This window comes from Hoplias malabaricus, chromosome 2 (assembly GCF_029633855.1).
Source record: "Hoplias malabaricus isolate fHopMal1 chromosome 2, fHopMal1.hap1, whole genome shotgun sequence".
Taxonomy (NCBI): Eukaryota; Metazoa; Chordata; class Actinopteri; order Characiformes; family Erythrinidae; genus Hoplias; species Hoplias malabaricus.
Window position 1 is genome coordinate 57,526,369 of NC_089801.1, and position 11,312 is coordinate 57,537,680.

Consider the following 11,312-nt stretch of genomic DNA (forward strand, 5'->3'; position numbering starts at 1 on the left):
AGTACAGAGCTTACACATGACTATATGGCATTTAACAAGTTAAAATAATGATTCTCTTTATTTAACATTTATTACATCATTTTCCAGACAGTTACCAGTATTTTCTTTTATTTTTAGATGTGAGTCACATACGATTAATACGCAGTATTTAATAAAATGCTCTGATCAGTGTAGTGTGCTAACTGCAATGGCAATAGCCTCGCCAGCCGACAGTGCCAACGTGCAGCCGGAACTGGGCCAGATACAGGGTGCCGCATTCACTCCGAGACAGCCGACAGTGCCGAGCTCGAGCCAGAATCAGCCCAGACCTACCTTGCTAGCTGGGTAGTTGACAGTTCTTTCTTATCCTGACTGAGACTGGCAGAATTAATATTTTTCAGATTTCTGAACCGGATTAGGCGTTTTGGTTTGGAGTGTAAACGTTTTACAGACAGCTCCATAGACATGACCTTATGATCAGAAATGCATAGCATGCACATAGAGATTTGTTATGGGGGCAGAATCAGTGATGACCTGGTCAAGTGTATGCCCCCTGGTGTGAGTAGGCACATTAACATGCTGCTTTAGATGGATACACTCAAGAAGCTCTAGAAACTCTGCAGTGAATTGACTTGTGGGTGAATCCACGTGAATATTAAAATCACCAAGGATATTTACATTGAATGTTGTTGCACAGAGTGTTGTCAACAGGTATTTCTGTGATGAAGCCTGGGTTGGATTTGGGGGTGGTGGTAGATAAGTAATATTGTTGTTGGCGTTTTTTAATATACATTTGAATGAAAGACACTCAAATGTTGACAGCTTGGGGCAAGGGGAGCAGGGACAGTTGCAGGTCTGCGTGATAAATAACTGCCAAGCCTCCTCCAAGACCTGTGCCCCTGGCCTTTTCCAAATAGGTGTAACCTGTGGAACAGGCCTCATTCAATGTAGAATAGGACTCTGGTATGTGCCAGGTTTCAGATAGACACATAAGTTATATTTCCTTATCAAGAATATGGTCCTCTATTAGCCTGGCTTTGTTTGATAAAGATTGGGCATTGAATAGGGCTATTTTAATGCTGGTAGAGGGCTTGAACCTTGGGAGAGGTCGGAGCAGGTGAAAATCCACTCCACGCTTTCCCTTACGCCCTGTCTGCCGCCGCCCTTTATTGGTCCTAGTGGAACAGCGTTCTGAGGACGTAACCAGTGACGCGTTGGAAGTTTGCCGAAGCAAGACTCCGGTCCAAGCACTGAAATGGAGCCGGTGTTGTGCCGAAAACAGACTCCCCGCCAGAATCCGACTCCCCTTTGCGTGCACGCGCCTGGCGCAGCAGTATAACGGCGTAAAGCGCAAATTAGAGTCGATTTTTTTCTGTTTATGCTTAAGGGTTAAGCTTGATTTTTTCCCTTCATTGGGATATTTCATTGAACAATCTGACGTCCTTATTTTAAATAGTTTTTATATCTTTTAATATCTTACCAAACTAATTTTTATTGCACTGCCAAAGAGGCAGACTACTGACGATTTTTAAGCTTTGTCAAATTACTTCAGGTTATCCTCAAATGCATTTTACTGTATGAGCCCATACACATACTATACATTCATTTGTTTTTTGCTATAAAGCAGCTCATCAGTGTTTCAATAATTCAAAGCAGGACTCATATTTTGCGGTTTTACCATGTAGTATGCTTTGATCATGTTTTGAAATCTTGTTTATAATAAATATCGTTGATTATCTATGTGTTTTTATTATTCATTTATTTTTAGTGTAGCCTTTACCAAAACAATGTAGTGTAAAAAGAAATAATAAATTAAAGGAGAAAAAAAAAACAACAACAGGGCTCCAGCACTTTCAGTGCTCAGACCCCTAAGATTGTATCTTGCTCAAAGAGACGTAACGTCGTGCATCACCATAGTGAGAGGTTGGGTGTTACACTTAGCGAGTCGCGTTTAACATTCGCATGTTTATTAGTCTTAATACGTTTACTATCTTGCAGACAGACGCTTCATAGATACAATTTTCAGTTTATCGTTATACCTTAACTCTGAAAATGGATCCTGTTCTGTGTAAACAGATTGTCAATGATCTTACTAACGGTACATATCCCGACAGATTAACTAAAGTGGAAAAAAAACACTTTTAGGAAGAAGGCTCACAATTACGACGTTGAAGGTGTGTTGACTCTCAGTTTCTATGGATTATACAAACATTTTGAGAGGGGGTTCAATCTCTAATTGGCAGCTGGCAGCAGGAAGGAGCAGTCAGCGCTAGTGGTGTTAGGCTGGAGCTGCCAATGACAGCCTCCTGTTACGAGTCTTAAGCGCTAACTGGAGACTGACTACGGAACGTTTTTAATGACCGCTGGCAAAAGGTAAGCGTCTGTCTGTGTTCATGTAGCCAGCTATGTGAAAATTAACCAGACGAAACATGACAGACTTTATACTACGAACATTTATTAAATGAGTAACATTGAAAGTGTAAGGTTTGTATTAGCTAGTAGAATGACGACAACGTATCGTAAACGTGTACTGTACATTTTTTTTTATAATGTATCTGAGTATGTATGATCATTTCATTTATATTTTTATAAGTCTTGGTGTACTACAGAAATTGAGACGAAGTGCCACTACAACTGTACTAGCAACCAAAGTATATTTCATGCCTTTTGATGTACAGTATTTTCCCTTTTTCTTTGTTTGCTTTACTTAATGTGACTTAAAACACACATTAAAAAGTGTAAATTCCAATATGATAAATATAATGAATGTTTACAGGCTGTGTAAATTAATTTTCAATCATTCTAAAATAAACAGGCGTAACAGTGAATAGTTTTGAGTGCACCGCTCCTGTTTTATACATAGCAATGTGTATTTCACTAAAATGCCAAGACACTTAAGATTTAAGAAATGAATACTGTGATAAAACAAAAACAGACTTTCATATAAATGTACTCAGTATAAAGTATCAAACAAATGAAAAAGAAGAAGCATAGATTAAAATAATTTATCTGGCTTTATATATTTATAGAATTGAATGCATTTCACGTTTGTGCTAATAATTATATAAACTTTGACCTAATGCAGTTATGTTACATATTTATTTGTGGTTAAATTATTTCTATTTCAAACACTTTATTTGCATCCAACATCTTTGCCTTATTCCACTCACACCATCCTTTATTTTGGTGCCTTCTACTGTTTTTGTGACTCTGCTCACATTTTCTCCTCTCTCTGTCATTGTTTGTTTAACCCAACAGATATTTCCTTTAACAAAAAGAAACATTTATTTACCAAAGAGATTCTTTCCCCATTTAAATATACCTTCTGTTCATCCCCCTATACTTATTTTCTCTCATCAGCATGGCAGGTAAGAATATCCTAAACTGTAAAGCATTTTTTTTTTTTTAAAGCTAAGCATGCATTGTCTAAAGGTTTCAGACTAACAAAGTTGCATTGAGCATTAGATTTTACACTTATGTTAGTGTTAAAGACCATTAATTTTTAGGAGGCATACATGTATGTGAAGTAGCTCTATGAACTGACCAGTAATAAGTTACTAAAACTCAAGATTTTAGTTTGTTACCCAGAAAAAGTGAAATTGATTTATTCTGCTATCTATATGTTGTTTGCCAAGCACACGATTGTGTTTAATAGATAACTGTTTGTGCAGATGTTGCTTTTGAGTTTACAGTAGAGGAGGAACTTTATTCATTGAGTGGTGACCTTAACTGCCCATATTGTAAGAATGCTTTTAAAGCATCTCGTGACCATCTTGTCACAAGGCACCTAAAGTATGCAGTATATTTTGAGTACAATGGCATTAGTAAGTATATATATATATATATATATATATATATATATATATATATATTTCTTTGTAAATGTTATCGTATTGCAGATGTTTCTTTGTTTTTTACTTTTATTTAATGACAGCAAATGAAATATACACAAATTTCTCTCATTCAGCTAAAATACATTGTCACTTGTCTTTATAGTTAAATTCACAATTCCTTGCTTCTGTGCTAATGGCAAAGAGGAAAAAAGGAGTCACTGGCATTGCCCTAAGTGCCGTCATCTCTTGGGTCGCACACCAGATTTTAAAAAAACATCTCAGTAATCACGGTGTGTGTAACTTTGAATTTCAATGTATTGTTTTTCTTGGAATGTATTTATTGTATTGTCTTGATGAATTTCAATCTCTTTTGCAGGTTTTAACGTTAGAGAACTCCTCCAGGCACACTTGCAGGTAAATACCTATCTTTAAAGTTATTTAATTATCATTTGTGGCACAGTTTTTTTTTGTCTCTTAATATCATGTTCCTTTCTGTCTCTGCTATTTGCAAACTGTCTATACAAATGTAGAAGAGCCCACCCCAGAAACAGATAGACCATCAGCAGAGAGGAAGAGTAGAACAATTTCAAGTCTGGAGTGCTCTGTTTGCCACATGACCTTCAGTAACAGGTCAAATTTGAAGCGTCATGAAGCTCAGCAACATGTCAAGGAGAGCCAGCCAGTCATCTGCATAGATGACAAAAGAGGGATTTTTGTCACCCCCAAAGATACCTATGGACCCAGGGTTGCTATTCATATTTGCAAGTCCATTCTCTCTCAGTCCTTGGCATGTGAAGTACCATTATGCAGAGACTATATGAGAATAGGGATGGAAAGTGGTAACGCAGGATTAGAATGCCAACATCTTCAGAGAACAAATCATGCTATTCCCTATTCAAAACCACCAGGGCTTAGGCTGGATTCCTTACATTCAATGGTAGAGACAGGCCTCATCTCTACTTCTCGAAAAGACGAATGAATTGATTTGAACTCCAAAAGTCTGTCTGCAGGTGTTGGTGTTTTTCCCATTTTTTGGGGAGAACATAATCTCTCGAACAGATACGTGTACTTTTCCATTTTTACTGGGATAAAAGACAACTGGTGTCAGTTTGAGAGAAGAAGAGTGACATTTGACAGTCAGTTAGGCCAGTGGCACTGCCAGTGCCGAAACAAAATGAAAAAATGTGTCCATAGATACATGTCAATGTGGTGGATTTTTCAAGAGAGACCCAATCTACTTCATGCTCAGACCCAAGTGCTGAAGACATAGATGATATTGAGGAGAACGTAAGAGAGTCAGGTGACACCATAAGAGATATGTCACAGAGGACTTCAGCAGATATATGTGAAATGACAGAATATATTTGGAAACAAAAGAAGGTGCCAGCACAGCTTAATATTGAACTCTCAAAAACAGAGCAGAAAGTTCCATCTCCCCCAGATTTGGGAGTGAAGACTCTGGTCACAAATCATGGGACAGTGTATGGGATATCCACATTGACCAAAGGTTAATTTTTGCTAGTTTAATTTTGTAGTCAGCAACTGCCTCATATATTTTTAGTTGTTTTCTTACTTTCTTTTTATACTCACAATCCTCACATTTTCCCTTTTGGCATTCCCCCAGATGTGCCAGTGTACATAAAAGAGTGCCTTGTTTGCAGGCGCCCAGTGAGATTCCAAGAGTATCAGTCTGGATATCACAATTATAACAATAAAGTAATTCTGACCATTCCCCTCTGTTCTCTGCTGACAACAGGACTACCAGTGAGTGAATAAAACTTGTCATATTATCAACAATTATTTTAACCTTCACACATTGTTACATATTATTAACAAATATGACTGTACAGTAGAGCATTACCAGAGTGATGTCTGCCACATTGTTCATGCATATCCATGAGAAACAAAAGTTCTGTACTGAACGTTCTTTTTTTTTTTTTTAATATAAACAGAATCACATTGCCGTAGGGCGATTTCTGCAAACTCTGGAGGAACATGCCAACCTCAAACTTCCTTTCAATGTTATACGAAGGGCATTTAACCATTTCTCTGCGATGAGGGACTATTCTTACAATTATTCTTGCAACAGATGTGGCCACAGCCCACCAATGTTTATTGCTGATGCCAATTGGAAAATAGCTTTTAATTTATCTGGTATGAAACTTATAATTCCTCTCAAATTGCTTTTCTTAATCTGTTCTTTGGGGACTCAAACATATTTGATGTAACACAACTACTCAAACAACTCATAAAAGGCCTGTGAAATGTTTTTTCTTTTTTTTTTTTAGCAAGTCAATGAATATGTGGACTTGCTAGGATCCATGATAATTTATGTTCAACAATAATTTGACTGTGAATATTAAATGCATATTAATGCAACACTTGGTTGTTATTTTGCTGATTTTTTTTAATGTACTAGTCCACCTGTTTAGACGGCCAAATTTGGATAATACCAGCCCTGAGGACACTCAAGTTAATGTAAGGACTAGATGGGAGATGCTTGAAAAGCGGATTGCGACTCTCAAAGTGTGATTGAACATTGTATAAACATCTTTCACAACAGTATTGTTTTAAGGACGACTCACAAATGTATTGTCATTTCCTCATTTGATATTTGATGTGAATGAACCAAATTCTCAAGGTTGAAATCAGTACAAAGTTTTTAATCTTGATTATATGCTATTTAGGTGGAGTGCTGCATGTGACCTGTATACACTCAGTAGTATATTATCAGTCAGCATTGTGGTGGCAGGAGTCAGCTCGTGACCATGGGCATGCTCTTTTGAGTTTTAAACATCCCCCCACGATTTATGTGTCTGACACTGCTGGACGTGTTGCCAGACATGTCAATAACCGGACTAACCAGCAGTTTTTCCAGCCACATGATGGTCGCCTGTGTGCCAACACAGAAGAGAACATCCAGGCCGCACTGGAGAAACGTCTTGAAGTACAATTTCCATGGGTGACAAATGTTGGCTTCTCATCAAGTTCAGACTCTCACAATCAGGAAAAATCTGTTAACAGATTTTCCTCTATGCACCCTGTGACAGGAACCAGTGCAAGATATTCATTGTACGATAGATTCCATCAAAAAAATCAAAGAAGACCAGAGGAAATTCTGAGGAGCTTAAAACTGGTGCCAGATTTGGCCATTCTGGTGAACTCTTCTGCAGCAGAACAGATAAACAGAGAACTATCATCAAGCAGCTACTCCTTGTGCCAAATGAATGATGAACATTACATGTTTTGTTTGAGATTGTATTTTCATCTTCACAACATCAATATCAACAAAAAATACGCCAAGACCTTGGAGGAGATGATGACCAAGCAAGCCTTATAGACATCACTGGAAAATTGAGAATCAGCTCTCATGGTACTTCTTTTGGGAAGTTAATTATTTACAGATATTCTGCTGAAGAATAAAATAACAATAAGCCTCGATAATAGTTTTTGGAATAAAAATATGCTTTTCTAGTGTTAAGTATTGATCTCAGTGGTAATTGTTTAAATGACTAATTTCAGCAGAAAGGAGGCAGGTACCATCTCTTACAGACACATATGAAGAACAGAGTCAGGCAAAGTCTGATGACTGTATTTTCAATAGCCATGTTCCCTATTGCTCCTGAAAATCAGGTAATAACAACTTAAACATAGCTTACAGTACACCCTTCTGTATGTTTCATTGTTTGTCATTGGCAGCATATGTAATTTTGCCATGTATTTTATTTAAATTAGGACAAACTCTTGGAGTTGTACACTGGACGAAGGAATGACCGACAAATAATCACAAGTTATGATGATAACCCAGTTACAATCAAAGACCTCCAGAGTATCTGTCCACATTATCTTCTTGACACTGAAATCGCACTAAAGCCAAGACTGCCCTGGCTAACTGATGATGCAAGAATTTTAAATATTTCTTACATTTTTTGTATTAATTAATCCCTTATTTGTTTATTGATTGGAGTTAGTGTAAAATGGTAATCTGGCCCCTTTCATTTTTATAGGTCGTCAACAGTCGAGTGGTTCAAATTGCTTCTGAGAGTTCCAATGTGAGTATGCTGTTCACATAATCTGCACGATAATGTTTTTACAGCTACATTATTAATCTCAAGGTGTGTGTTTTTTCTGTAACTATAGACTGTTGCTCTCTCAACAAACACATTTATTGTATGGCACCGGGAATGGCAAGCCAAAAGAAACATTCCGGAGAAAGAAATCACACCTCTACAGGTATCATGCCACATTAGCATAGATTTATATACAAACCCCATTTCCAGAAAAGTTGGGATGGTGTGCAAAATGTTAACAGAAAGCAGTGATGTGTTAAATAATTTATACCATACATATAGAAATTTGTTAAGGTATATGCCTATTTAGAATTTGATGCCAGTAGCACACAAATTGGGCAGGGGCAAGAAACATAGAAATATTGTCCTTTTACTGTTTTCAATAATATATAGAACTTGCACAGGATTTGTATGTCATTGATTTTTTTTTTAAATTCACATTTTAACCAACTATTGGAAATGTGTTTTGTGCAACAATGATTGAGGAACTTCACTGCTCTTTTATAGAATGCTGAAAAAGTGCTGTGGCCACGGATTGTTGGGGGAACTGTTGGTCCAGAATCGGGAAATCACTACATTCTTTGGGTATCATAAACACTGTTATTTTTAGCTGGTTACCTAATTTGTAAATCAGCCACTGTAGGTTGTAATTATTTATGTGTTGGATTTATTGTATAGGTTTTTGATATCCTTGGAAAAGAGATTCGAATTTACGACTCTAGAAGCTCAGTTTACACACTGGAAAGTGATGACATGGATATGCTAAGGTACATTGTTTTTCTTGATGTGAATTGATAGATTAACTTTATTTATATAAATATAAAGATAATTTTTACATATACATATAAAACCTCTTTCAGAAACATATTCCGTCAACATAATTCACTGAATGGGTGGAAAGTGTCAAATGCACAGTCATGGAAACAAATTGACAGTGTCAATTGCGGTGTGTTTGTTTGTACGGTATGTAATTTTTAAATATGTAAGTTTGTTTCAGCATTTTTACATAATTACAAGTATTAATAACAGGTCTTTTCAGTGAACATAATAAGTTCATTGAGTCTCTTGTAAATACATGCACCCTTATTGGCACCTACATTTTCCTGTAGAGAAAAGGTAACACTGTTTTGCATATATTTTGTGTTTGCTGTTAGATATAACGTTTGTTTTGATTGAAAAGTATATAAAAATCGAGTACTGTAACAAATTATGTAGTTTGTATCTGCAACAGATGGCTGAGTTGGACACAAGGGCTGCTAAAATATCTGAAGAAACTCTTCATTATGGACAGATTTGCCATTTACGGTTGTACCATGCTTCATGTCTGGTGAAGGATTGTGTTTCTGAGGCATGATTTAGAGATTTATATGTACAGATATACTGGAATTACTTCTCACTTAGAAAAACTTATGTTGATATATTCTGATGATATGAAAGGTGTCATCTGATATTATATAGACTGACTAATTAATGTTTTTTCATAGGACTTCCCAGCACGTTTAGACCGAAAGGATGAACAGGGTGCTATATCAGATAATAATTGCATTGCCCGAGATATCTATGCTTGCATTTTCCAGAAGACAGGAAAAAGGTGAGCACAGCGTATATTATAAAACTTTGTTTGAATTTGTAGTTACTTGTATTGTATAATATTGTTGCACAGTTTTTTGTTTATATATCATGCATGCCCATATTAAAACTGTGGAGTGGATCCAGTGTGATTATTGTGATGGATGGTTACACAGTGACTGTGCAAGGATTGATTTATCCACACTGGACAAAGATGCACCGTTCAGCTGTGGATGCCATCTCCCAGTGCCTTACCCATATGAATGGTAAAACCACATATCTTGATTCCTCATGTAAACGGGAGATGCCATATAACTGACAGAAAAATGGCAGATAATTCAACTCTATAATTTTATTTGTAGTACACATGAAGCATTGCGGAATGGCCTGGTTGCAGACTTGATTGAGGATGAAGAAATTCTGGTAGGAGAAGTGAATATGTTTTGTTTCATTTAACGTTTCAGTGTTTAAAATTATAAATAAAAGATGTCTATGATGATCAGTGAATTTCTAGATATAAATTTCTACAGAAACTCAGGGACGACCTTCTATCTGGGACCTTGAAATCACATCGACTGTTCCTTCACAACAATCCTACATTTAACCTCAAAGTGAAAGCTTTGATTGAACGTCGTTTCTGTGTTTTTGATGAAAAACAGGTAGTGTAATTTTATTCTTGGTTGGCTATTAAAATATTACTACATCTAATTTGACTGTATCTGATCTAAACATATTGCAAGCTTTGAATATGTACACTGACTTTCAGGAAGAACTTAAGAATGGCTAATCCACTACACTGCAGTGCACTTAGTTTTGTATACTCTTGTCAGAATGAAATTCTTTGTTTTATCTGCAAATTCTCTCTCTCTCTCATATATTTCCAAATTTGTCTTACAGACTACTGCTATTATCGAGAAGTCATTTGCAGTTTTAAAACTTGATAAGAGTGAACTGACAAATGTTTCTTTCGTGCTTAACGTCATCACACCAGAGGTAATGTTATGGAATCAGTTGCAAATAAGTTAGTTTCTTAGTTATTCAGTTCTCAGTTATTGGCACTTATACATATTTCCCACTACAAGGTCACTATCCTACTCTTAAAAAAGCTGGAGGGGTTCCACCGATATCAGGCAGAAATGACCTTTGCTCGTGATTGGGACCTCTCCAAGGACTTGGATGAATAAACTGAAAGCAAGAAAGTAAGGAAAGGATGCCTGTGATTTTGTTGTTTGTTGATTTTGTTGTGCCACTTAATCATGCTGTAATCTCATCCCTCTTTTTGTCCCTCCCTACCAATCTGTTACTATGTAAAATAAGGCTTATTATTGTGAATTGGAAAATATTGGCTTTTGTTTCATTCATTCATTATCTGTTACCCTTATCCAGTTCAGGGTCGCGGTGGATCCAGAGCCTACCTGGAATAATTGGGTGCAAAGCGGGAATTCACCCTGGAGGGGGCACCAGTTCTTCACAAGGCAACACAAACTCACACACACATTCACTCACACACTCACACCTACGGACACCTTTGAGTCGCCAGGCCACCTACCAACGTGTGTTTTTGGACTGTGGGAGGAAACCGGAACACCCGGAGGAAACCCACACAGACACAGAGAGAACACACCACACTCCTCACACACAGTCACCTGGAGTGGAGCTCAAACCCACAACCTCCAGGACCCTGGAGCTGTGTGACTGTGACACTACCTGCTGCACCACCATGCTGCCCTGCAAGGCACATTGTGTATTATAATTGTTAAAAGAGTAATGTGGATATTTAAATTTGTTAATAAATTTGTTTGAATACTACTCTTGTTGTCCAATCCTTGACTATGCAAATAAAGACAAAGTCCTTTAGTTA

General features: G+C 37.0%; 1 long non-coding RNA gene and 1 pseudogene across 1 annotated transcript; both read left to right on the plus strand.

Annotated features, from left to right (window-relative positions):
- The first annotated feature begins 1,991 nt into the window (after positions 1-1,991).
- Positions 1,992-6,146, plus strand: LOC136687689 (uncharacterized; annotated as a pseudogene).
- A 1,809-nt stretch (positions 6,147-7,955) lies between these two features.
- On the plus strand, positions 7,956-8,831 carry LOC136675174 (uncharacterized). The gene is made up of 4 exons (XR_010796140.1): positions 7,956-8,045; positions 8,390-8,467; positions 8,561-8,649; positions 8,743-8,831. It is a non-coding gene; the product is annotated as an uncharacterized lncRNA (long non-coding RNA).
- Positions 8,832-11,312: the final 2,481 nt, after the last annotated feature.